We start from the raw sequence: 21,750 nt of genomic DNA, 5'->3' as shown, positions 1-21,750 counted from the left end.
AAAGCAAGGTCATACACAAGATAAACTGAGACAAGAGATATAGAACGCTTTGTAAAGAGAACCTACAATACGCGGCGTGGGTGTTTGTGTGGCGTGCACCTTTATAGTGCCATTAATCAGTATTCGGGACTTCCTGGAGGAAGCAGGTGAGGTGTCACGTGATCAGGTGAGTGCGTGATGTCAGCGGGTGGTGCATTCTGGGTAGTGTAGTTGTTGACCTGAGAACCTCCGTTAGAGCTGGGTGTGGAAGGGACAGAGGAGCTAACAGTACCAGATGTGAGAGTACCTCCCACCAAGGGAGTCGGAACGGAGCCGGAACGGGGACGACCACAACGACGTCCACCCGACGGGCAGGGAGTACCGGCGGGAGGACCAGGCGTAGCCTCAGAGGTGCCGGGCAGGCGGGGGTTGCGAGACTGGGAACCCCGACGCACCGGAGCCGAAGAAGAGAGTGAGCGCTTGGGACGCCCACGGGGTCTAGGAGCAGGCTTACCAGGGTGACGGGCATGAAATTCAGCCAGTAGAGCAGGATCCAGCACGTCACCGGCGGCAACCCAGCAACGCTCCTCAGGGCCGTAACCCTCCCAGTCTATGAGGTACTGGAGCACACCGCCACGCCTGCGTGAATCCAGCACCTCTCGAACCGCATAGGTAGACGAATCCTCCCCCTAAACTGCCGCGGGCGGCACGTCATCAGGAACACCCTCAGCAAGCGGACCTGGGACAAGAGGCTTGAGCAGAGAGACATGGAACGAGTTATGCATTCTGTACTGAGCAGGCAACTCAATCTTATAAGTCACCTCGTTAACCTGAGACAAAACCTTAAATGGGCCATTATACTTAGGCAGCAGTTTCCTACAGGCCCCCTCAAACCTCAAGTCCCGGGTCGACAACCACACCCTGTCTCCGGGTTGGTATTGGGGGGTGGTACCACGGTTAGACCAGACGTGGAGTTAATTAGAGAATTTTGAGCTATCTCAGCCCAAATCAAATACTGTGACCATTCCGTAGCATGTTTAAAGCAGTATAGCCTTAAAAACTTTCCTAACTCCTGGTTTACTCTCTCACATTGACCGTTGCTAGTGGGGTGAAACCCAGAAGTGAGACTCACGTGTACACCTAAGTGTTCAAAGAACGATTTCCATACCCGGGAAGTAAATTGAGGACCTCTATCTGACAAAATGTCCTCGGGGACCCCAAAATGTCTGAAAATGTGTGTGTATATAGCTTGAGCTGTCTGAAGAGCAGTAGGAAGTGCAGGAAAAGGGATAAATTTAACTCCCCTAGAAAATCTGTCTACAACTGTAAGGATAGTAGTGTAACCTTCAGATTCGGGTAAATCTGTAACAAAGTCTACAGCAATATGTGACCATGGTCGTTCAGGAACTACGAAAAGCTTGAATGTCAGCTCGCATGGTTTCCCACCAATACCGAGCTGAGATTAGTTGTAGCGTACGTGTAACACCAGGGTGACCAGAAGTAAGGGCAGCATGTGCCCAGCCAATGAGTTGATCACAAAATTGTTCGGGTACATAAATCTTGTGAGGAGGGCAACCCTCCGGAGGTTGTGTGTTAGTTAGACTCTGCTGAATGAGATCATCTAGTTCCCATCTAATAGCTGCTACTCTAACAGTGGGTGGCAGAATGTGTTCGGGTTCGGAAGCGCGGCATGTGTCGTCTGGAGAACTAAAAACACGGGATAAGGCATCAGCTTTAGTATTACGGTTACCTGGACGAAACGAGATAGAAAAATTGAAGCGAGAGAAAAACAATGACCAACGAGCTTGACGGGGGTTTAGGCGTTTAGCTGTACGGAGATATTCTAGGTTCTTGTGATCAGTTAGAACGGTGAATGAATGTGCAGCACCTTCCAGCCAGTGACGCCACTCCTCTAGAGCCAGTTTAACAGCCAGCAGCTCTCTATCCCCTATCCCATAATTACGCTCCGCTGGTGACATTTTCCGTGAGAAAAAGGCTATGGGATGTAGTTTAGGCGGTGAACCGCTGCGTTGGGAGAGAACTGCTCCTATGCCAGTATTAGAAGCATTGACTTCAACTACAAAGGGTAGGTCAGGATTAGGATGTTTGAGAATGGGAGCAAAGACGAAGGTGGCTTTTAACTTCTGGAAAGCTTGGTCAGCTTCAGGGGACCACTTAAGAATTTTGGTGGCATTCTTAGTGAGCGCTGTAAGTGGGGCAGCTATACTGCTAAAGTTTCGTATGAAATGCCTGTAAAAATTCGCGAACCCTAAGAAACGTTGGAGGTCTTTGAAGGATTGGGGAACTGGCCAACTAGTTACGGCGTCTACCTTCGAGTCATCCATGAGAACTCCCTGGGAGCTGATGACATAGCCGAGAAATGCGACTCTCTGAAGGTGGAACTCGCATTTCTCGGCTTTAGCATAGAGATTGTTCTCCAATAGCCTTTGAAGAACCGAACGAACGTGCTGAACATGCGATTCAAGATCGGGGGAATAAATCAAAATGTCATCTATAAAAAGAGTGACGTGTTTCCCAATCATGTCCCTAAATATGTCATTCATAAATGACTGAAATACTGCGGGGATGTTAGCGAGACCATAGCTCATAACCAAATACTCGTAGTGGCCATTGGTGGTAGTGAACGCTGTTTTCCACTCGTCCCCCTCCCTAATGCGGATCAAATTATACGCACTACGCAGATCGAGCTTGGTAAAGTAAGAAGCCTTACGTAGTTGCTCGAGAGCACAAGGAATGAGGGGCAAAGGGTAAGCAAACTTCTTAGTTATGGCATTCAAACCTCTATAATCAATACAGGGTTTCAGTCCCCCGTCCTTTTTCTTTACAAAGAAAAACCCCGAACCGACAGGGGACTTTGACGGCCGAATGAAACCCTGAGCTAACGCTTCGGTAACATAATCGTTCATAGCCTTTTCCTCATCGAGAGTGAGGGGGTAGACTCTAGCTTTGGGTAGGGTGGCACCCTCCACTAGGTCAATAGCACAATCATAAGAGCGATGCGGAGGTAATTTAGTAGTGTTATCCTTGCTAAACACCTCTAAAAAATCTGAATATTCAGCGAGAATAACAACGGGATCAGAAACTTCAGGACTTTCTACAGAAGTGGACTGAATGATAAGACTATCCAAGGCTAAACAATGTTCATTACAGTGAGAAGACCAAACCGTGATATCCCCATCGCGCCAGGAGACAGTGGGATCGTGGGTTTTCAGCCATGGCATGCCCAGGATAACAGGATGCTCGGTGCAGGGAAGCACGAAAAGTGGAAGTTCCTCAAAATGAAGAGCGCTGGCTTGCAGGGTGATGGGTAGTGTCTGTAGAGTAACTGGTTTGGAGCGAACCGTCTTCCCATCCACAGCATGGATGGATAAGGGACGCAGAAGTTCTCGGGTGGGTACGTTATGCTCCTTAACCAGGTCCAGACTGATGAAGTTCCCTTCCGACCCGGAATCTACAAGCGCTGAGACAGAGAGCATACCATCAGGCAAGACAATATTTACTGGTAATGAGAAACATTTAGAACGAAGAATTGTGTTTTGCTTACGTACCACGTTAGCGCGTGGAGAGAACTCCACGCGCTGTCCCAGGGCTGGAGCTTTCACAGGTCGGGTCAGGAGACCACACTCAGCCTTGAAATGCCCGGCCTCCCCACAATAAAGGCATAAACGAAGCCGGATCCGGCGCTGTCGCTCCTCTGGAGTTAGCTGGGTTTTCTGGATGTCCATGGGCTCTGGGGCAGACAGCTCAGCTTTCTCTGGTGTGGGGGCGCGGGGCAGAGTCACAGGAGTGTGTTGAGCGCGAGGGCTGGTCTTGGGGCGGCGCGAGAGAAGTTGATCCAACCGGATAGATAGTGAGATGAGCTGGTCCAAAGTTAGCGAATCATCTCTGCAGGCTAACTCCCTCTGTATATCTGGGTTGAGTCCGCATCTGAATACGTTTATCAAAGCAGCGTTATTCCAACCACTACCAGCTGCGAGAGTGCGGAACTCCAAAGCGTAGGAAGCCACCGGCTTCTGACCTTGCTTCAGAGCTAGCAAAAGTTCTCCATTAGACTGTCCATAACGCGAATGATCAAAAACTGAGCGAAAAGTGGCCAAAAAGTCAGTGTAACTAGCCCCAGAAACTTCCTCCCAAATAGCTGTTGCCCACTCTAGTGCCTTACCAGAAAGCCGGGAGATAATAAAACCGATCTTAGCATTATCGGTTGTGGGCAGTGAATTACTGAAAAACACGGAGCATTGCAAAAGGAAACCGCTGCATTTTTCCGGATCCCCATCAAAAATCTCCGGTTTAGACACAGAAAAACCAGGCACAGAGGATTTAGAGTTGGGCATACTGGGGTTAGCTAAAGGGCTAGGGCTAGGCTCAGTTAAGCCTCTGAGGTGAGCTAGCAGCTCAGAAAGTTGTTGCTGCTGCGTGGTTTGCTGGCGGGCTAGCTCTGAAACAGCTTGGGTCACACCAGCGAGCGTTTGCTGGTGCTGACCGAGTAGCCTCCCCTGGTTGGCTAAACCAGATTTAATAGCCTCAGTATCCGCTATCTGATCTTGTACGGCCCCGTATTCTGTCATGATGAGCACAGAATTGCAGACATGTGCAGATACAGATAAAAATATATTAAGTTTATTATAAAAATAAACAGATGTAATCGTAGTCGATACAGAAAAATGGGTGATCACCAGTAAACAGAGCAATGAAGACAAAACCATACCATAAACGAGAGACAGTCCAGAGTTCATACACGAGAGATCCAATGTCAGAGGTAATCCAAGAGGCAGTAGTGAAAACACAGTTTAGGTAATACACAAGCAATCCAGTATCAGAGGCAAAGGCAATAATCGGCGTCGAGAAAACAAAAGCAAGGTCCTACACAAGATAAACTGAGACAAGAGATATAGAACGCTTTGTAATGAGGAGAACCTACAATACGTGGCGTGGGTGTTTGTGTGGAGTGCACCTTTATAGTGCCAGTAATCAGTATTCGGGACTTCCTGCAGGAAGCAGGTGAGGTGTCACGTGATCAGGTGAGTGCGTGATGTCAGCGGGTGGTGCATTCTGGGTTGTGTAGTTGTTGACCTGAGAACCTCCGTTAGAGCTTGGTGTGGAAGGGACAGAGGAGCTAACAGTACCAGATGTGACAACTAAAAAGGTCTCATATGAATGCAATTTTAAAATTTTAAATAAATGTTATTGCTTGTCATAATTGGAATGTCACCCTTACAAAAAAATTATGTTTTCTCTTTCATGCAGTTTTCAAAAGCTCTTACTCATCATTACCCCAAACTTTCCAAATTATCAGGAGGATGGCTTCTGCACAAGGCTCTTGGTAATGTAGACTTTAAACAGGTTAGAAGGTCAGGGGTTTCTTATTACTTTTTATTTCCAATCTTTTAATTATTCTTAATTGCTCCTCATAGGTGGATCTGGACAAAGAAAACTTACAGTCGTCCCCCCAGAAGCTGAGGGATATAATACTCAGTATTTAAGATCTGTGAGTGGAGGGGGTAAAACACTTTGTACATAGTTCCACTCCAGGAGGAACTAGACACATTGCCTCTTCCTGTTGATGCACATGAATTCCAGAAGATGCCAAAGGCAACTTGCCAAGCCTGCGGGTTGTCTATGCCTTTGCAAATTTTGGCTGTTCATGTTAAATCATGTTGCATTGGCAGGTCATCTACAGAGTACGACTCTCTCTACGATGATTGTTGTGTAAGAGCAATGCCTTTGTTCAATAAATAATATTTTTTTTGTTAATTATTTTAGACACAATGTTATTGTTTTGACAAATATTTACTTGTATTGTCTGTTCCTTTTAGTCTTCCCCTGATGTGTCTATTGTTGGGGAGTTCTCCTCTGTGAACTCTGTGGAAACCACTGGTACAAGTACATCCAGAAAGGTAAGAATAAATTCAGTAATGCTATTAATACTCTACTTACCACTGTGATCTATTTTTAATTATTTTTCTTTACTGTATGTTCATTTTAGCCTTCCTGTGATATGTCTGAATTATCTGGAGTGAACTCTTCTGTGGCAGCCAATAGTAACAGTACATCTGTGTCTAAGGTAATGGCATTTATGCAATTCCTACAATTGGTCTTACTTAATAGATATTACACTCATTCTATTTTAAGTAGTACATTTCTTGTTTTTCACTGGAGGTAATATTGATATCTTCTATTCAGGGCTCATGTCCAGTGTGCCTCATGATTTTCCCATTGGATTATTTGGAAGTCCATGCTAGCTTGTGTGGTGAAAGGTGACAAATTAAAAATGTTTGTTTAATGTATAAATCTTTAAAAAAGAAAATCCCTTTAAGTATTTTTTTATGTTTATATATTTGTAAAGAACTATCCAGTTCTTAATGTCTAAGTATAGCAATATTTGTTTGCCTCTGGTCCTGGAGGATCAGAATCATTACAGTTTGGTGGTTTACTAATTCTGGAAATTAAAAGCATGTGTTAAATCAGGTATGTTGCCAAACTGTGATTACACAGGCCTTTCAGGGTTCTAGTTGATGATTTAATAATTCTACAAATGTATAAAACAACAGGGTGGAGGACACAAATTTCAGTTCTTAAGATACAAATTTTTTATAATATATTTTCTACACAACACAGGGATGTGATAATTTAAATAAAGCTAAGCAGTGGTTATCTATTATGTACGTAACAGGGTGGAGGACACACATCTTATCACTGAAGGGGAATCACAGTGTAACAGTGAAAGTGAGAGGTATATTTGTAATTTCTTAATCTGTACTACATAACATGATTATTTTTTTATGATTGGTAGATTGGTATGGTATTTGTGTGTGTGTGTGTGTGTGTGTGTGTGTGTGTGTGTGTGTTAGTCTTGAAGGGGTTCTCCAGGCCATTACAGCTGCAGTGTCCACAACAGATGGCTACTCATTTGACATCACAGTGTCCCGGCATAATATGTTGGAGAGAGTCCTTTCTCAATGGCAAAGACAAAAAAAGTCAAATCCAGCGAAACAACTGAAAGTTGTCTTTTTAGGTGAGGCTGGGATAGACACAGGGGCGCTCCGCAAAGAGCTTCTGTCAGGTGAGCAAAGGTTACATAGATGATTTAATGAATGTGTAATCATGTGTAATTATTCTCTGTATTCTTTGGTTGAAGGAATGATGGAAGGCATTGAAAAGCGCTTTTTCGAGGGTGACAGACATGGCAAGAGGCCGAAGTATTCAATCTCCGATTTAGACCACTTTAAGTATGTGTTGTACACTCATGCATACTGTATTATCATTGCTGTAAAAATGTATGTCCATCTTTAAAATTAGCAGTTGCCTTTTACATTGGGTGTCATGGTAAATGGGCCAATAAAATGCTCCATAATTGTTTGAAACCCAATTAAATTAATTACATTAACATTAATTTTTTCTTTTTTCAATTATAGTTTTGGAGACACATTTTTTATTTTATATATTCTACACAGCACTAGGATGTCATTGTTTAAATGTTCCTGGTCTTCTTCTTCTTTTTTTATAGGACTATAGGAGAAATAATGGCTGTCAGCCTGGCGCAAAGTGGACCGGCTCCAAATGTTTTAGCGGTTTGGTGCTACAAGTTTCTGTGCAGTGGATCTTTGAAATTTGAAGACCTGGACAAAACTGCTCTGGGAGATGACCCACATATTGAGCTTATTTCCAAGGTAAGACCATCAGAGTGATTTTCTACAGACGATATGTATTTCGTTTTTAACCATTTTTGAATCATCTTTATTTTATTTTTAGTAGGGGAAAAAATAGATTTAAATCGAAAATCGGATAAAAAAAATGGAAGATTCAGTAGCAGTCTTGCAAAGCAATCCGTGTATTTTATTTATAATTGTCAATTTAAAGTCAGTATTTGAATTTAAAGTAACTGATTGACTATTTACCCCCCCCCCCCCCCCACACACACACAGACATTTTACACTACATCATTTTTTGTTGCATAGTTTCTGAATACTTGTTAAGGTTTTACATTTATTGCTTCTTTCAGGAAATATCTAGATTTCATTACTTTAGTGATTTTTGTGTTTTGCTTCAAAACAGTGCTGTTTTTCTCCATGAAGCAACCCTGAAGCTGTTCCCAATACTGCAGCAGGTAAGGAATGGTTTGCAGCTGTATGGGCTTTCTGATCTAATGGCCAAATACCCTGATATCTGCCAGCCACTTTTCACCCCTGGGGTAGAAATGATTGTAAGTCCATGTTTTTTTTTATTCTAAATTGACACATTTTACTCATTGAACCACTAAATGTTGGTACTGCCTGGTACCAACAGATGTGTTCAAATATTGTTTTTACTATTGGTTAACTCTTAACTTATATATTAATATAAGGTGTATATATAATTATATATATATATATATATATATATATATATTATATATATATATTATATATAATATAAGGTGTATATATAATTATATATATATATATTATATATATTATATATAATATAAGGTATATTCAGGAAATGTCATGTAGAAAAACAAGTCTCTACATTTTTTGTTTTACTAATTCATCTGATTTATTGTGTCAGGCTGATGCAGACTTTGTCATGTCAGTTTGCCGGGCAGAGTTCAGCGAGGAGGGGTCAAATAAGGAACACCTGGAGGTGACCTTAATGAACCACCTGCAAGATTTACTTCAGGAACTGGAGCAAAGTCATTATTCTTTTTTAACCTGTATTTTGTAGGGGGAAATTAACCCTATTGTGTTCAGTTCATTAATTGGTCAACTAAGACAATGAATTGTGTTAATTAATTATCAGAGGTGGTAAAAAACACAGTCTTGTTTGAATCCCATGGGTCATAGGGTTGCATGAGGTCAGGGATCTCCCGTGTTTGTCACAAATATTAAGAAACACAAAAATAACACACAATTATTGACAGGATATTCATAACAAGGTAAATAAGGCATTAAATAAGTATAATGAAGAAGTATGTGGATAATAGGAACATGGATTCACCTCAGAATAGCAATAAGGTTTACTAAGTGTGTGTTTGTGTAGTGTGTGTGTGGTGTGTAGAGTGTGTGTGTGTGTGTAGAGTGTGTGTGTAGTGTGTGTGGTGTGTAGTGTGTGTGTATTTAGGCTCAGTTGTGTTTAAATGCCCAGTGTAATTAAGGACTGCAAGTCTGCTGAGGCCTGTAACGATTATTACGATACTGATTTATCGTACGATTTAGAGATAAAACAACATCATTTCTGCTCATCTCGATTCTGACCGTTCGCTGTTTTCCTAAAAAAAAACATAAACTCAATTTTATCCAAATCACATTTAATTTCCAGTGTAAACATCAACTTTTTACAAAATAAAATATCCGCCAACAGAGCTTGTGATGGTTTATATTCTTTTATTATCTCAGAGGATCCCATTTGTAAAGTGTCTTTTATTTTCTATCCACAGTTTTAAATCTTATCTTGTCAGAATAAGTTGGAATAATGATTTATTCTTTGGATAATTTGACTTACTATGCCAAAAATAGTAAACATATAGTGAACTTCCTAGAAATAACCAGCTTTCTAGACATAACAAACTTTCTAGAAATAACAAAATTTCTAGACATGACAAACATTCAAGAAATAACGAACTTCCTAGAAATAACAAACTTTCTAGAAATAAACTTTATAAACATAATGAACTTTCTAGACATACAAACTTTCTAGGAATAACTCCCTTTATAGAGGTAACGAACTTCCTAGAAATAACAAACTTCCTAGAGAACTTCCTAGAAATTCTCATGTACCTTTTTTTAAATAATGTATTTTTGTGAAATTGAATTTGTGTATGTTCTCAAAAGATATTTTTAAAATAATACATTTAAATTTTTACTTAATTTATCCAAACAGTGAACATTTCGATTTTTGTTAAAATCACTTTTTTTTTACTTTTTTTTTTTACAAAAGTAGACAATTATTTTATAGACTTTTTATTTATTAAAATAATGACTATTTAAAAAAAAAAAAGATGGATTTCGAATGGATTTTATTTTATTTAAATAAAAATATAAGTAATTACTTATTTTCTTTGGATTATAACCTAAATTGTTAAAATTGTTTTTTAAGTGTTTTTTTGGTAAAACATTAAAGTTGTTTGACAATTTCACCCATGATATTTTGTAAAAATGTTCACCATTTTATTGAAATAATTTCTGTTTTGTTCCCTAAACAGTAGCAGCCACTCTGTTTGAGGGGCGAGACTCAGTAATAAGGATTGCTGGTTGAGGCGGTAGACCATGGACTATGATCCCCGTTAAAAGATCAAGGCGCTAGACAGAGAGATCCCTTCTTTCTTCTTTATTGAAGGTTGTTGGTCACTTTACAAAGTGTTTGTGTATGATGTATGATGTTGGTGTATGTATGGTGTATGAGTGTGTGGGTGTGATGTATGTATGGCGTGTGTGTGTGATGTGTGTTTATGTCTGAAACATAAAGGAAATGTAATACAATGTATTAGACTACTGATATTATAATATTGTTCAACAATAACACATTAATAAATAAACTGTAATGTAGCATAATACAGTGACAGAGGTGTAATGTTAGTCATTATACAATTGCCAATATAATATTAGCAGATACTTAACAGCATAATGTTATGAGAATAAACAACGAATATTTACAAATTCAAACAGGTCAAAGTAAGCTAGTCACACTCATAACAATAAACTGTGTAACAATATTAACACTACAAACAGTACATTCATCATTATTAAGCCATCAAGCATTCAAACTTAGCTGCAATGCTAACAAGAGACAGGGCTAAACTACTTAGCTGCAGGCTTCTTAGCTAACTCAACAACAACATATATTGTAATTAAAACTAACACAAACTGCAATATTAATCAAAATATCCATAACTAAGAAGGTGGAAATTACTCACATTTCTTCAAGAACGCACACACGATATGAGAAACACGCAAAGAAAGTCCCAGCAGCTTCAGTCAGTTCACTGGCTGCTCTATTGCTCATCAGTGTGACTGGGCATGCCCTGGACATGTCCTGACTGCATGTCTTGACTGCAGTACCGCTGTTTCACCAGTAGATGGCATTCCACAATTGGGCTTTCTCACACACTCCTTTTTCCCTTTGTTTGCATTGAAATATATACAATGTAGATGTATGAAATGCACTGAATCCTTAGTGAATATTTAATTTTAAACAAAAGTTATTGTTTCTAAACCGGATTTTATAATAGGTTTTATCCAAATTAATATTTAAATTAATTTAAAGAAGTTCTACAGATTCTACAGTTTCATTTACAGTAATGTTAGATCGAAGAATTCGAGTGTTGCAGAAATATTAAATAAATATACTGAGTTCAGCATCTCCCCATTCAATTATTTTCTAATGAAATTTCTAATTGAAATTTATTAATTACGTTTTATTGTCTTATTTTTAGCTTGTCTTTTATTATTTTAGTGTTTGTTTTATGTTTTATAATTATCTATGAACAGCACTTTGCTTTAGCTGTTGTTTTAAATCCGTTAAAGATTTAAATCTGTTAAAGTTTTAAATTTGTTAAAGTTTATGGTTAATAAACTGGAATATGTTTATGTTTTAAATACATTAAAGTTTTAAAACCGTTAAAGTAAAAAAAAAAAAACGTTAAAGTGTATGGTTAATAAACTGTTTTAATAAAATGTTTTAAGTCCATTAACGTTTAAAATCCATTAAAGTTTTAAATTCGTTAAAGTTAAAAAACGGTTAAAGTTTATGGTGAATAAACTTGAATATGTTAATGTTTTAAATCCGTTAAAGTTTAAAAACCGTTAAAGTTTATGGTTAATTAACTTTAATATGTTAATGTTTTAAATCCATTAACGTTTTAAATCCATTAACGTTTTAAATTCGTTAAAGTTAAAAAACGGTTAAAGTTTATGGTGGATTAACTTGAATATGTTAATGTTTTAAATCCGTTAGTTTATTTTTTATAAAGGTGATAAAATGTGATAAAAGTTTAAAGGTATAAATAAAGTGTTTTTCTGGAGTTTTGATTGGCTGCTAGAGGTCGCTGCTCCCTCAGTAAAGGCTCGCGCGCTCTCTCTCCCAGCGCGGCACTGGGAAAGTGAAGAGCGAACCAGTGGAACCAGCAGTAAAAGCCTCTCCAGCGCGCAGGGGGACGGGCACGCGGCGGGAGCGCGCGCAGATGATCGCACGCGCTGATTCCGTGCGCCACGGTCCGGCTGAGAGGAGGATGGAGAGGCGCTCCGCGGAGGCAGCGCGCGCCTGATACCTGCACACACCTTCAGCATCATCAGCATCAGCTGCCGGGATTAACTCTGCTTCTACTGGCGCGCGGTGAGTCTCACCTGTTCACCTGTTTCACCTGCTGAACCTCCACAGAAGATCCACAGGTTCCTTCAGTTCCTTTAATATCATCTTCATCAGTTTCTAAAATTCATACTGGATCATCTCCTGAAACAGAGACTTCACTTCTTAACTCAGCTACTCTTTAATAGTTCAGTCCACCTTAAATAAAACCTCTGCATCACCTGCTGTAAGAGTTTTACAGATACTGTATAAAAGAGATACAGCAGAGATACAATACTTTACTTAAGAGTATTAGCACTGATGCAATACAGTATTTAAGAGTATTAGTACTGATGCTGTAATTTAGAGACAGATACTATATTTATAAGAAAGTATTAGCACTGAAACCATGCTGTATTTAAGAGTACTAGTACTGATACTGTAATTTAGAGACAGATACTGTATTAAGAGTGAGTATTGGCACTGATACAATACTGTATTTCAAAGTATTGACACTTCTACTGTATTTGAAATTAGTTTTAGCTAAATTCTGTAATTTAGAGACAGATAATCTATTTAAGAGTGAGTATTGGCACTTAAACAATACTGTATTTAAAAATGAGTATCAGCACCAATACTGTAATGTAGAGACAGATACTGTATGTAATAGAGGGCGTTAGTACTGATACAGTATTGTATTTAAAAGTATTGGCACTTATACTGTATTTAAACATTAGTTTTAGCTGAATTCTGTAATTTTCTAAACTTAAGTTCTAAAATTTAATAAACTGTATTTATAAGAGAGTATTAGTACTGATACCATACTGTATTTAAGAGTATTAGCACCGATACTGTAATTTAGAGACAGATACTGTATTAAAGAGAGAGTATTAGCATTAATACAATCTTGTATTTAAGAGTAAATATTACTACAGATACTGTATCTACTGTATACAAGTTGTACAGAGTTGTACAGATACAGCAGAGATACGATACTTTACTTAGTTTCTCACTGATACAACACTGTATTTAAGAGTATTAGTACTAATACTGTATTTAAAAATGAGTATTAGTACTGATACTGTATTTAATAGTGAGTATTAGCACTGATACTGTAATTCAGACACAGATACTGATACTGTATTTAAAAATGAGTATCAGCACCAATACAATACTGTAGTTTCTAGAGTATTAGTACAGATACTTATTCTGCATTTAACAGTGAGTATTAGTACTGATACTGTATTCAAGAGCAAGTATTAATACTGGTACTGATACTGTATTTAGAAGTATAAATACTAATACTGTATTTGAGTGTGTATCAGCACTGATACAATACTGTATTTAAGAGTCAGTATCGTAGCGGATACTGTACTAAATTTAACACTGAGTATTGGTTGTTTTTATACAGTGTGTTTTTCTGATTGTGATTTCCGGGGCTGCAATTCTTTGTAGAAATCTGAACACTAATTAAGAACATTGCTGTGAGCAGAGTTTGATTGTATTCAGATTATTTTAGGCAGTTATTGTAGAGATGATGCTGAATGGGTCTAATAAGCAGGTCTATTAATGTCCTGATGGGGGAGATGTAGGATGTTAGGAGCATTTAGAGCAGTCATCACTCATCACTCACGATTCTTCACTCCTGATTGGGTGATTTCTCAGTTCATTTTCATGAATTTAAATAGCACTTTAATTATTACTTATTTCATTATTTGTTTAATTTTCTATGTTGTAATTGTTTAATTAGAATTGAATACTTGAACATTTGGCATCCCTGTAATCTGAAGACACTTCTCTACAAAGTAAGTTTTTTTTTTACTGGATTTAACCTAATTTATTCAAAAGTTTGGGCACCCCTGGGCACATTATTTTATACAGTAACAGTTAGAGATATATTGTAGTGTCAGTATCAGTATATAGGGCAGTGTTTCCCTGTGTTTTCACTAAAGTATCCAGATTTAGATCTGTGTGTGTCTCTAACCCCCACTTTACTCCAGAGAGGACTCGTTAATTATCTGATTATTGGGTGTTAAAGCTGAGAAAACACCAAAACACACAGAGCAGGGATTCTCCAACTACCAGGACCAGAGGTGCAGTTTCTGATGAGCTTCACTGTGCTGTGGGAGACAGGGCTGGCTGATAATAGCATAAAATTAATCTGGATATTCTTTAAGTTACAAATCCTATTTTTAGTTATTTTTATTTTAAAACAGACAGCACGATTTAAAGTGATCGAGTCAAGTCGAACAAGGTAGAGTAGATTTGAGTCGGGCAGAGTGCAGTTGGGCAGAGCAGAGTAAAGTCAGGTAGAGTAGAGTCGGGTAGAGTGGAGTAGAGTTGGGTAGAGAAGAGTACAGTTGGGTAGAGCAGATCAGAGTCAGGGTAGAGCAGAGTAGAGTCGGGCAGAGTACAGTCGAGTAGAGTTGGGCAGAGTACAGTAGATTCGAGTTGAGTCGGGCAGAGTACAGTCGAGTAGAGTTGGGCAGAGTACAGTAGATTCGAGTTGAGTCGGGCAGAGTACAGTTGAGTAGAGTTGGGAAGAGTACAGTAGATTCGAGTTGAGTCGGGCAGAGTACAGTTGAGTAGAGTTGGGGAGAGTACAGTAGATTCGAGTTGAGTCGGGCAGAGTACAGTTGAGTAGAGTTGGGAAGAGTACAGTAGATTCGAGTTGAGTCGGGCAGAGTACAGTTGAGTAGAGTTGGGGAGAGTACAGTAGATTCGAGTTGAGTCGGGCAGAGTACAGTTGAGTAGAGTTGGGAAGAGTATAGTAGATTCGAGTTGAGTCGGGCAGAGTACAGTTGAGTAGAGTTGGGGAGAGTACAGTAGATTCGAGTTGAGTCGGGCAGAGTACAGTTGAGTAGAGTTGGGGAGAGTACAGTAGATTCGAGTTGAGTCGGGCAGAGTACAGTTGAGTAGAGTTGGGAAGAGTACAGTAGATTCGAGTTGAGTCAGGCACAGTACAGTTGAGTAGAGTTGGGGAGAGTACAGTAGATTCGAGTTGAGTCAGGCACAGTACAGTTGAGTAGAGTTGGGGAGAGTACAGTAGATTCGAGTTGAGTCGGGCAGAGTACAGTTGAGTAGAGTTGGGAAGAGTACAGTAGATTCGAGTTGAGTCGGGCAGAGTACAGTTGAGTAGAGTTGGGGAGAGTACAGTAGATTCGAGTTGAGTCGGTAGAGTTGAGCAGAGTACAGTAGATTCGAGTTGAGTCGGGCAGAGTACAGTTGAGTAGAGTTGGGGAGAGTACAGTAGATTCGAGTTGAGTTGGGCGGAGTACAGTTGAGTAGAGTTGGGGAGAGTACAGTAGATTCGAGTTGAGTCGGGCAGAGTACAGTTGAGTAGAGTTGGGAAGAGTACAGTAGATTCGAGTTGAGTCAGGCACAGTACAGTTGAGTAGAGTCAGATAGAGCAGCATCGAGTAGAACAGAGAAGAGTCAAGTAGAGTTTGGCAGAGTCAAGTCGAGTTAGGTAGGGTAGAGTAGAGTCAAGTCAGGCAGAGCAAAGTAGATTCGAGTGGAGTTGAGTCGATACCATGGACCCAGATTTGCAGTAGTGAGGCAGTAGGTCAGGCTTCATTCAGCTTCAGGGTTTAACATAATTAACCCAATTCACGTTGAACGCACCCAAATTCTGTACAATCAAATTAACCTCATTTTTCTCTAAACTGAAGAGTTTAAAACATCCTGTTCTATATATGAATTTTAAAGGAAAACATCATGCAAAAAACTCACTTTTTCTGTGCTTTTGTGCATCGTTTGCTTCTATGAGCCGATCGTAAGCTCCTCCCTTATTGTGACATCACAACCTCTCCCTCACCCATCAACCCATCAAACCAGAGCTCCGCCCACTAGATCAATTGAAGAAGCATTTCTATTTCGGTCATTTGGGTCTGCTGTTTGAGAAGCTCAGACAGCACACAGCAGGATTAGCCAGGATTAGACTTTTTCTGAGGGAGGGATCTATAGCTACTGACCGTGGCGAATGCATAGATCAGGGAGATGTAAGAACTTTTGGTACCACTCTAAAACAAGACTACCTTTATAAAGGATTTATAACGGGTTTGTAAATAGGTTGTAAATACCTTTAAAAACATTGATAGGAAGTTAAAACACACCAATCAAAAAAGCAACAGTGGCAAGTTAGTCATATAATTTATGGTAAATAGTTAAACATACTTATAAATATATTAATATTGCAGGTTTTATATTAATTAACTGCTTATTAGTGGGTTTTTAAGTATTTGCAACCTAATTAATAACCATTAATAAACTCCTTTATAACCCATTCATAACCCCTTTATAAAGGTAGTCTTATTTTAAAGTGTTACCAAACTTTTTAATAATGAGTTTTGAGCTTCTGTCGCAGTTGAGCATGAATTAGCTTGTTCGTGTTTTGCCGTTTAGCACAAGCTAATTTGGAGAAGCATTGCTGTGAGGATTTGATTGCACTCCCAAACTCGTTCCATTCAAAGGTATTATATGGAGCGCCATTATTCCAGTTCCACTGCTCTACAACTCAGTACTTTTTTGGGGGGGGGGTTATACTATTATATCACTACTCTAGGGGTCCAAAAACATTTGTATCTTTAGTGTTCTTTGTTTTTTTTAATACCACAGAAGAAGAAATGCTATAATGCTAATGCTTGGAGCGCTAATACGAAGCTTTTGTTATTGTAATCCTCGGCTCCCCTGAGCTTTGATAGACTGCTGTAAAACAGAGTGGTTCTGCCATTTATACAATATACTTATTTAAATCTCTGCTAATTATCCAGTTGTGAAGGAGATAAGCTAGCTTCTTCAGAAGGTGCTCACGGCCCTCGTGCAAATGAGCCGATCACGCCGCGCAGAGTAAATTGCTCGCTTTCGGAGATAAATGGGAAAAAGGCTAATGAGATGGGCTGACTTTCAAGCTGCCATATAAAAAAAAGAAAAAAATCTGCGTAATCTCTTTTTTTTTTTCTCGACAGGCTCCTCCAGGATGCGTTCTGATCCGCATTGTGTTCTGAGATGCTCTGCTAGCGCTGCGTCTCTTTAGCGTGACGCTTTAAGCAAGATAAATTACCCCATTTCTCATTTTCAGAGCATAATAATAAAATATTGCACCACAGACTAATGGCAGAATTATTGCAACGCCAACATTTAATCACATTAGCAGGTAAATTGAGTTGATATAGAGTTAAATGCTCATATATATATATATGATTTATTGCATCATTTTAGCATGTTGTAGCATGATGGCGCTAGCCAGCACTATTCTGGATCACTTTACTCATCTCAAATACCTGCATAATTTAAACGATTCAAGGATGGGTTCTGCTAGCGCTGTTTATCTTTATAGCATAATGGTTTTAAGAAGATAAATCTCCTCAATTTTCAGTTTGATAGTGTAATAATAAAATATTACCCCATTGACAAATTGCAGAACTTTTGCAACAACAGCATGTCTTCATATTAATAGGTCAATTAAGGCAATATAGAGTAAAATCTTTGGTTTCTATGGCAAATAACACTAATTGAATTCATGCTAGCATGATAGCATGTTAGCAGAAAGGTCAGGAGGAATTCTGGATCATTCCTCTTCACTAAACTGTTTCAGTTCAGCTACAATATTATGGGATATCTGGTGTGAAGTATTTATTTATTTTCTTCTGTTGAAGTCGTTCGGTTGTTGATTTTCTTCTGTGTTTTGGGTCGTTGTTCTGTTGCATCATCCATCCTCTGTTGAGCTTCAGTTGGTGGACAGATGATCTTAAGTTTTTCTGCAAAATGTCTTGGTTAATTTGGGAATTCATTTTTCCATTGATGACGGCAAAATCCATCCAGATCCTGAGGCAGCAAAGCAAAGCAGCTCTGAGTCATAATGCCCCCTCCACCATGTTTCACAGTTGGGATGAGGTTTTGATGATGGTGTGCTGTGCCTTTTTTCCTTCCAAACAACTCAATTTTGGTTTCATCTGTCCACAGTATATTTAGCCAGTACTACTGCGGAACATCCAGGTGCTCTTCTTTTTTTTTGCAAACTTCAAACGTGCAGCAATGTTTTTGGTTTTTGGACTGCAGTGGCTTCCTCCGTGGTGTCCTCCCATGAACTCCATTCTTATTTAATGTTTTTCTTATTGAAGATTTGTCAACAAAAATGTTAACATGTGTCAGAGATTTCTGTATTCAGTCTGCAGCTGACACTCTTTGAGGATTCTTCCTCACCTCATTGATTCTTCATTCTGTGCTGTGCTCTTACAGTCACCTTTACAGGACTTTACCATGCCTAGAGAGAGTAGCTCCAGTAACAGTGCTGAACTTTCTCCATTTGTAGAGCGCCTGTCTTGTAGATCGCGGAAACATGAACATCAAGGCTTTTAGAGATACTTTTTCTGTAACCCTTTCCAGCTTCATGCAACAAGTCAGCAATTCTTGAACGTAGGTCTCCTGAGAGGCATTTGCTCGGGATTCACATCAAGCGATGCTTCTTATGAACATCCAATCACATCCTGCCTTCAATCAACTCTTAGAAAAGTCATTAGCCGAGGGGTTCACATACTTTTTACCCCCCTCACTGTGAATGTTAACATGTTGTGTTTAATAAAATCATGCAAACATATAATTGTTTGTGTGGTTTTAGTTTAAGCAGACTGTGTTTGTCTATTGTTGTGACTTAGATAAAGAGATCAAAACACATTTAATGACCAATTTATGCAGAAATCCAAGTATAATCCCCAAGAGTTCATGTATTTTTCCTGCAACTGTACATTGTAAATTTAATTGCTCATCTCTACTAATAGTTGTGATAAATTATAATTAATTACCTGGCTGATTTAAGTGCGTACCTGTTCGTAGGTAATTTAACCAGTTGTGCATCATGTTGTGAGAGGTTCTGCTGGAGCTGTGTCTCTTTAGCGTGATGTTTCAGGAAGATAAATGACCTCGTTGTAATAATAAAATACGACGCCGCGGGTTAATAAAGAGCGGCGTGTTCTGGTGCTGCTGCAGGTAATAATGTAGAATATTGGGAAAGTTCTCCTGGTTGTGTAGCGCCGTCCTGTAATGGCCCTCCATCGCCATCTCTAAAAATAATCACCGGCGAGAGCGCCGGCCTCGGACCCGCAGAAATGATTAAAGACGTGGAGGAGCGTCGGAGGAGCGGGGTCATCTCCAGCCCACTGACTCATTCATCATCCCTCACCGCTCTTTAGCATCCAGGCTATTAGCTAATACTCACCAAGGCCAGGAACCGAGAACGTCCAAGATAAACCCTTCATTAAACAGTAGATCAGACTATAAAATCATCCATCAGCCGCACTGGATTCAAGTAAACTCTTCAGCCTATTTCATTTCCAGCTCAAATTTACCTCAGTTTGTTTGCAATTGCAGAAATTTTCCATGGCTGAACAGTTCTGAGCTCCAAGAGTGACCCTTCCACCAAGTTTTCCCCCACATTACTCCAAAATGCTACAGTAATTTCACTTAAAACCAATACCATTAATAGTATGGAAGGGTTTAATTAAGGATTTAATGGTGTCATTTGATAACAGTTTGATTTGCCGGTTTTATTGGACTCCAAATTTTGGTTTATACTAAATCGAAGAGAACATTTTCTTAGGTTTGCCGTCCGATTACTCCAAATTGCTACAGTAAAATCACTTGAAACTAATACCTTTAATAGAATGGAAAGTGTTCTTCACGGATTAACAGTTTGATTTGCTGGTTTTATTGGACTCCAAATTCAGGTTTATGTACAGCCGAATAGACATTTTTCTTAGGTTTGGCATTCGATTACTCTAAATCGGCACAGTAATATCACTTGATACTTGTATTGTTAATAGGACTGCACGTTTTCTTCAAGAATTTAGTAGTTTCATTAGATAACAGCTTGATTTGCAGCTTTTATAGGTCTCCAAAATCAGGTTTATGCAAAACCAAATAGACATTTCTACTAAGTTTGACCTCCGATTACTCCAAACTACTTCAGTAAAATCACTTTATACTTTTATCATTAATAGTAGGTAAAGTGTTCTTCAAAAATGTAATGGTGTCATTTGATAAAATTTTGATTTGTTGATTTTATTGGACTCCAAAATCTGATTTATGCATAGCCAAATAGGCATTTTTCTTAGGTTTGGCGTCCCATTACTCCAAATATCTACAGTAAAATAACTTGATATTTATATCATTAATAATGTGGGAAGTGCTCTTTGTGGATTGAATGAAGCAGTTAGATAAAAGTGAGATTTGTTGGTTTTATAGGACTCTCTATAGGACAATATCTGGTGTATGCAAAACCGAATAGACATTTTTCCATGGTTTGATGTGATTTTTATGAATCTAGTTATGCGAATAGATCACCCTTTGAGTTTCATATTTTATAGAACTCCAAAATCTGATTTATGCAAAACAGAATAGACATTTTTCTTAGTTTTGGCATCCCATTACTTCTAATTGCTACAGTAAAATCACTTGATACTTGTATTTTAATAGGATTGAAAGTGTTCTGCAAGATTTTAAAAGTTTCATTTGATAACTGTTTGATTTGTTGGTTTTATAGGACTCCAAAATCTGGTTTATACAAAACTGAATGGATATTTTTCTTAGTTTTGACTTCCTATTACTCCAAATTTCTACAGTAAAATCACTTGATATTTATATCATTAATAGTATGGAAAGTGTTATTTGTGGATTTAATGATGCTGTTTGATAACAGTTTGATTTGGTGGTTTTATTGGATTTCAAAATCTGGTTTATGGAAAACCAAATAGACATTTTTTTCCTAAGTTTGACTTCTGAATACCCCAGATTGCTACAGTAAAATCACTTGATATTTAGGACATTCATAGTATGGGAAGCAATCTTTGTAGATTTGATGAAGCCATTAGATAAAAGTGAGATTTGTCTTTTTTGTGTTTTATAGGACTCCAAAATCTGGTTTATATTTAACCGAATAGACATTTTTCTTAGGTTTGGCGTCCCATTACTCCACATTGGTACAGTAATATCAGTTGAAACATAGGATTTGAATACATTCAAATTCTATTTTTATGAATCTAGTGATGCGAATAGATCACCCTTTGAGTTTCATGTTTTATAGGACACCAAAATCTGATTTATGTATAGCTGAATAGACATTTTTCTTAGGTTTGGCATCCATTTACTACAAATTGCTACAGTAAAATCACTTGATACTTGTATCGTTAATAGGATTGAAAGTTTTCTTCAAGAATTTAAAAGTTTAATTTGATAACAGTTTCATTTGCTGGTTTTATAGGACTCCAAAATCTGGTTTATGCTAAACCGAATAGACATTTTTCTTAGGTTTGGCATCCAGTTACTCCAAATTGGTACAGTAATATCACTTGATATTTATATCGTTCATAGTATGGGAAGCATTCTTTGTAGATTTGATGATGCCATTAGATAAAAGTGAGATTTGCCTGTTTTGTAGAACTCCAAAATCTGGTTTATGTAAAACTGAATAGGCATTTTTCCTATGTTTGCCTT

The 21,750-nt window shown here is 38.6% G+C and overlaps 1 protein-coding gene across 1 annotated transcript in view; it reads left to right on the top strand.

Annotated features, from left to right (window-relative positions):
• Window positions 1-12,114: 12,114 nt before the first annotated feature.
• Window positions 12,115-21,750, top strand: part of cpne4a (copine IVa) — a 111,993-nt gene continuing 102,357 nt past the window's right edge. The window contains exon 1 of the mRNA XM_022662075.2: window positions 12,115-12,309. The gene's annotated coding sequence lies outside the window, so the exon portion shown is untranslated. The remainder of the gene's footprint in view (window positions 12,310-21,750) is intronic.

This window comes from Astyanax mexicanus, chromosome 1 (genome assembly GCF_023375975.1).
Source record: "Astyanax mexicanus isolate ESR-SI-001 chromosome 1, AstMex3_surface, whole genome shotgun sequence".
Lineage (NCBI taxonomy): Eukaryota > Metazoa > Chordata > Actinopteri > Characiformes > Acestrorhamphidae > Astyanax > Astyanax mexicanus.
Note: the sequence above shows the minus strand (reverse complement) of the source record. Positions and strands in the feature narration are given on the sequence as shown.